Source organism: Schistocerca nitens, chromosome 2 (genome assembly GCF_023898315.1).
Source record: "Schistocerca nitens isolate TAMUIC-IGC-003100 chromosome 2, iqSchNite1.1, whole genome shotgun sequence".
In the NCBI taxonomy this organism is placed as follows: Eukaryota; Metazoa; Arthropoda; class Insecta; order Orthoptera; family Acrididae; genus Schistocerca; species Schistocerca nitens.
Genome location: NC_064615.1, coordinates 730059138 through 730066111, shown reverse-complemented (window position 1 = coordinate 730066111; position 6974 = coordinate 730059138).

Sequence of the window (6974 nt, the reverse complement as noted above, 5' to 3'; positions counted from 1 at the left end):
TGCGCAATCACTATAGTTTAGTTAGTTGAAGGGAGGATAGTAATGGAGCTTCTCTATTTTAAGAATTAGTTACCTTACTGAATGAGCTACAAAGATTGGGCATATTTATAAATTTTTAGAATCAAAGTTGACGTGGTGGAGTGAGATACAAGCACACTGCAACAAGACAAGCCAACTTGCAGAATGGAATAGTGGCTTATGAGGCTACAAAAGTGTGTAATATTCAGCATCTATAGTCTAGGGCTGGGAAATGGTCGATGACACTCTGCAAGTTCACGACATAGCCAGCCTCGTGGGGCATATAACAAAACGAGGGGTAGATAAGTCAGCAGTCTATGGCTTGAGATTAAAAGGTTTGATATGTTCCATTGCATCAAATCTTCAAAAACGTTTAAATAGACCATGCAATATGCATCTATTTAAAACACTTCAAGCATTCTATCTCAACATTTTACAGTTAGCACAGCGCTGACAATGCCCTGTTAATTAAATATTACTACACACATGCACTTAAAAGGTGCTATGTGTGTTATAAACGTCACTAAATATTTAAATAAAAACACAGTGCAGAATGCAAGGTATCTCAATTGGATGGTTTGCCGTTTTTATACTGGACTGCACTCATACTGGCAGACTTAAATGACAATTTACAGAGATAAACATGTATGGTTGTTGTTGTTGTTGTTGTGGTCTTCAGTCCAGAGACTGGTTTGATGCAGCTCTCCATGCTACTCTATCCTGTGCAAGCTTCTTCATCTCCCAGTACCTACTGCAACCTACATCCTTCTGGATCTGCTTGGTGTATTCATCTCTTAGTCTCCCTCTACAATTTTTACACTCCATGCTGCCCTCCAATATTAAATTGTTCTGAGGCATCAAGGGATCAACATGTCCTACCAACCGATCCCTTTTTCTAGTCAAGTTGTGCCACAAGCTCCTCTTGTCCCCAATTCTGTTCAATACCTCCTCATTAGTTATGTGATCTACCCATCTAATCTTCAGCGTTCTTCTATAGCACCACATTTTGAAAGCTTCTGTTCTCTTCTTGTCTAATCTATTTATCGTCCACGTTTCACTTCCATACATGGCTACACTCCATACAAATACTTTCAGAAACGACTTCCTGTCACTTAAATCTATACTCGATGTTAACAAATTTCTCTTCTTCAGAAATGCTTTACTTGCCTTTGCCAGTCTACATTTTATATCCTCTCTACTTCGACCGTTATTTTGCTCCCCAAATAGCAAATCTCCTTTACTACTTTAAGTGTCTCATTTCCTAATCTAATTCCCTCAGCATCACCCGACTTAATTCTACTACATTCCATTATCCTTGTTTTGCTTTTGTTGATGTTCATCTTACGTCCTCCTTTCAAGACACTGTCCATTCCGTTCAGCTCTCTTCCAGGTCCTTTGCTGTCTCTGACAGAATTACAATGTCATCAGCGAACCTCAAAAGTTTTTATGTCTTCTCCATGGATTTTAGTACCTACTCCGAACTTTTCTTTTGTTTCCTTTATTGCTTGCTCAATATACAGATTGCATAACATCGGGGATAGGCTACAACCCTGTCTCACTCCCTTCCCAACCACTGCTTCCCTTTCATACCCCCTCGACTCTTATAACTGCCATCTGGTTTCTGTACAAACTGTAAATAGCTTTTCGCTCCCTGTAATTTACTCCTGCCACCTTCAGAATTTGAAGGAGAGTATTCCAATCAACATTGTCAAAAGCTTTCTCGAAGTCTACAAATGCTAGAAACGTAGGTTTTTCTTTCCTTAACTTTCTTCTAAGATAAGTCGTAGGTCTTCCATTCGTCTGTATAGAATTCGCGTTAGTATTTTGCAGCTGTGACTTATTAAAATGATAGTTCGGTTATTTCCACATCTGTCAACACCTGCTTTCTTTGGGATTGGAATTATTATATTCTTCTTGAAGTCTGAGGGTATTTCGCCTGTCTCATACATCTTGCTCACCGGATGGTAGAGTTTTGTCAGGACTGGCTCTCCCAAGGCAGTCAGTAGATCTAGTGGAATGTTGTCTACTCCCGGCGCCTTGTTTCGACTCAGGTCTTTCAGTGCTCTGTCAAACTCTTCACGCAGTATCATATCTCCCATTTCATCTTCATCTACATCCTCTTCAATTTCCATAATGTTGTCCTCAAGTACATCGCCTTTGTATAGACCCTCTATATACTCCTTCCACCTTTCTGCGTTCCCTTCTTTGCTTAGAACTGGGTTTCCATCAAAGCTCTTGATATTCATGCAAGTGGTTCTCCTTTCTCCAAAGATCTCTTTAATTTTCCTGTAGGCAGTATCTATCTTATCCCTCGTGAGATAAGCCTCTACATCCTTACATTTGTCCTCTAGCCATCCCTGCTTAGCCATTTTGCACTTCACGTCAATCTCATTTTTGAGACGTTTGTATTCCTTTTTGCCTGCTTCATTTACTGCATTTTTATATTTTCTCCTTTCATCAATTAAATTCAATATTTCTTCTGTTACCCGAGGGTTTCTACTAGCCCTCGTCTTTTTACCTATTTGATCCTCTGCTGCCTTCACTATTTCATCCCTCAAAGCTACCCATTCTTCTCCTACTGTATTTCTTTCCCCCACTCCTGTCAATTGTTCCCTTATGCTCTCCCTGAAACTCTGTACAACCTCTGGTCCTTTCAGTTTATCCAGGTCCCATCTCCTTAAATTCCTACCTTTTTGCAGTTTCTTCAGTTTCAATCTGCAGTTCATAACCAATAGACTGTGGTCAGAATCCACATCTGCCCCTGGAAATGTCTTACAATTTAAAACCTGGTTCCTAAATCTCTGTCTTACCATTATATAATCTATCTGATACCTTTTAGTATCTCCGGGATTCTTCCATGTATACAACCTTCTTTTATGATTCTTGAACCAAGTGTTAGCTATGATTAAGTTATGCCCTGTGCAAAATTCTACCAGACGGCTTCCTCTTGCATTTCTTAGCCCCAATCCATATTCACCCACTATGTTTCCTTCTCTCTCTTTTCCTACTGTCGAATTCCAGTCACCCATGACTATTAAATTTTCGTCTCCCTTCACTACCTGAATAATTTCTTTTATCTCATCATACATTTCATCAATTTCTTCGTCATCTGCAGAGCTAGTTGGCATATAGATTTGTACTATTGTCGTAGGCGTGGGCTTTGTATCTATCTTGGCCACAATAATGCGTTCACTATGCTGTTTGTAGTAGTTTACCCGTACTCCTATTTTCTTATTCATTATTAAACCTATTCCAGCATTACCCCTATTTGATTTTGTATTTATAACCCTGTATTCACCTGACCAAAAGTCTTGTTCCTCCTGCCACCGAACTTCACTAATTCCCACTATATCTAACTTTAACCTATCCATTTCCCTTTTTAAATTTTCCTGCCCGATTAAGGGATCTGACATTCCACGCTCCGATCCGTAGAACGCCAGTTTTCTTTCTGCTGATAACGACGTCCTCTTGAGGAGTCCCCGCCCGGAGATCCGAATGGGGGACTATTTTACCTCCGGAATATTTTACCCAAGAGGACGCCATCATCATTTAACCATACAGTAAAGCTGTATGTATGGTTAGCCATACTGAATTCTAACATCAGTGAGGCTGCCATGTTGACCTGTGATGTGTTTTGAGGCGACCACCGCGACCTTGCAGCACATGGCCAAGCAGAACCAGCAGATAGCAGCAGCTCCTGCGGTAAAAAGGCTTGAGTTGTCAGTACAATTTTGTATGAACTAATGAACAGCGTAAGCTATCATATACAGGCTATGTAATCAGCAACTACACACATCAATAAAAGTTTTGCAACACCCCAGTTCCCAGAACTCCTGAACACAGACGCTGATTGTCGATATTGTATCACAAACACAGTCTCTCTAACTGTTCAGAGATGTCACTAAACCCGCCCAAAGATGTAAACAACCATGCATGAGCAGCGCCTATTAAACGGAGGGGGTCCAACAGCCGATCAGTTCCAATGGTTTAATCAGGAAGGAGGTACACGCCTTGTGTTGTCTGTAGTTAACCACGCCTACACGGTCAATACCGCGGTTCTGTCGCGTCCGCATTGTTACTTTGTGCCAGGAAGGGCTCTCAACAAGGAAAGTGTCCAGGCTAGTGTTGTTCAGACATGGAGGAGATACAGAGAGACAGGAACTGTCGATGACATGCCTCACCCAGGCCGCCCGAGGGCTACTACTGTAGTGGGTGACTGCTACATACGGATTTTCGTGCAGCCACAGGACGTCGTGTTACGACGTAAACTGTGCGCAATAGGCTTCATGATGCGCAACTTCACGCCCGACGTCCATGGTGAGATACATCTTTGCAACCACGACACCATGCAGCGCGGTACAGATGGGCCCAACAACATGCCGAATGGACTGCTCAGAATTGGCATCACGTTCTCTTCACCAATGGGTGTCACATATGCCTTCGACCAGACAATCGTCGGAGACGATTTTGGAGGCAAAGATAAAATTTTTCTTTGACAAGACGACAATCGATACTTAGGTTTTATCTTTGACAAGGATTATGTCTGTTACTTCGACCACGCCCCCTTTCCTACAGTATATATGGCGCTCTCGGACGTCCGACCAGACAGTCGGCAAGACTCAGTGGAGGAGTGCCTATGAGGATGTCCAGCACAGTCCTGGACGAAACGTCAGGAACAGAATGCTTTACCAGCAGCTGTGTCATCAGGTCGTGAAAGACTTCATTCTATGATATTGGGTAAGTTCAGTACCATAATTTCACAAATTTTATTCTTCTGCTCTTACTTCATGTTATAGCATTATAGAAGCATTTTCACACCACAAATATAAAAATATGGATTTTTTTCCCCGGAGTCTTCCGACTTGTTCTTATTAAACTCCCGATTTAATTTTTTCTGCATCTGATAGCACTACACTGGCAACCAATCCACTGTCTTGTTCTGTGAGTGAACTGACACACGGGACATGGCACACTTGGTTATTCACTTACTCTTTCGTCCTTGCTGGTTATATGCATGACTGTACGTGGTGTTGCGTTTCCTTGAAAGTTACAATACTGGCCATTAAAATTACTACACCACGAAGATGACGTGCTACAGACGCGAAATTTAACCGACAGGAAGAAGATGCTATGATATGCAAACGATTAGTTTTTCAGAGCATTCACACAAGGTTGGCGCCGGTGGCGACACCTCCAACTTGCTGACATGAGGACAGTTTCCAACCGATTTCTTATACACAGACCGCAGTTGACCGGCGTTGCCTGGTGAAACGTTGTTGTGATGCCTCGTGTAAGGAGGAGAAATGTGTAGTATCACGTTTCCGACTTTGATAAAGGTCGGATTGTAGCCTATCGCGATTGCGGTTTATCGTATCGCGACATTGCTGCTCGCGTTGGTCGAGATCCAATGACTGTTAACAGAATATGGAATCGGTGGGTTCAGGAGGGTAATGCGGAACGCCGTGCTGGATCCCAACGGCCTCGTATCTCTAGCAGTCGAGATGACAGCCATCTTACCCGCATGGCTGTAACGGATCGTGCAGCCACGTCTCGATCCCTGAGTCAACAGATGGGGGTATTTGCAAGACAACAACCATCTGCACGAACAGTTCGACGACATTTGCAGCAGCATGGATTATCAGCTCGGAGACGATGGCTGCGGTTACCCTTGACGCTGCATCACAGACATGAGCGCCTGCGATGGTGTACTCAACGACGAACCTGGGTGCACGAATGGCAAAACGTAATTTTTTCGAATGAATCCAGGTTCTGTTTACAGCAACATGATGGTCGCATCCGTGTTTGGCGACATCGCGGTGAACGCACATTGGAAGCGTGTATTCGTCATCGCCATACTGGCGTATCACCCGGAGTGATGGTATGGGGTGCCATTGGTTACACGTCTCGGTCAACTCTTGTTCGCACTGACGGCACTTTGAACACATTTCAGATGTGTAACGTTCCGTGGCTCTACCCTTCAATCGATCGCTGCGAAACCCTACATTTCAGCAGAATAATGCACGACCGCATGTTGCAGGTCCTGTACTGGCCCTTCTGGATACAGAATATGTTCGACTGCTGCCCTGTCCAGCTCATTCTCCAGATCTCTCACCAGTTGAAAACGTCTGGTCAATGGTGGCCGAGCACCTGGCTCGTCACAATAAGCCAGTCACTACTCTTGATGAACTGTGGTATCGTGTTGAAGCTGAATGGGCAGCTGTACCTGTACACGCCATCCAAGCTCTGTTTGACTCAATGCCCAGGGGTATCAAGGCCGTTATTACGGCCAGAGGTGGTTGTTCTGGGTACTGATTTCTCAGGATCTATGCACCCAAATTACGTGAAAATGTAATCACATGTTAGTTCTAGTATAATATATTTGTCCAATGAATATCCGTTTATCATTTGCATTTCTTCTTGGTTTAGCAATTTTAATGGCCAGTAGTGTAGCTTAAGGGCTAATGTAAGATGAGCCGTGCAAGAAAAATAACTGTTTAATCTACTCTCCTGCATCTAAAAAGCGAAAGCTTTTCAATGATACTAGTGTGATTAAGTCAGAAATTTCGATGTTGTCGGCGGATGATAAAAGTGAAAACAAACCTGAACATGAAACCCACACGTGAAGAAACAGTGAGCGAACGTGTGTGCTTGCAGCATATGAGTTAGGTACGATCTTCGTTTGTGAAAGACATGCATCTTGCTGCTGATACCAAAGGTGCAAGTTATGAAGACTACAGCAGCCATGAACTGCAGACAATTTGGAACCTGTTGTCATGCTAGATAAAGTTAATTACAATGAAGTTTTATACATAAGTACATAATCAGCTACACTGAAAACTTCAGTAATTGTCACTGCATTATATTTAGTGTGAGGATAGCCTGAAACGTTTGTTTAGAAAAAGAGTAATGCATACAAATATTTAGGAGTAACAGTGTCCACACATATTAAGTAAAGC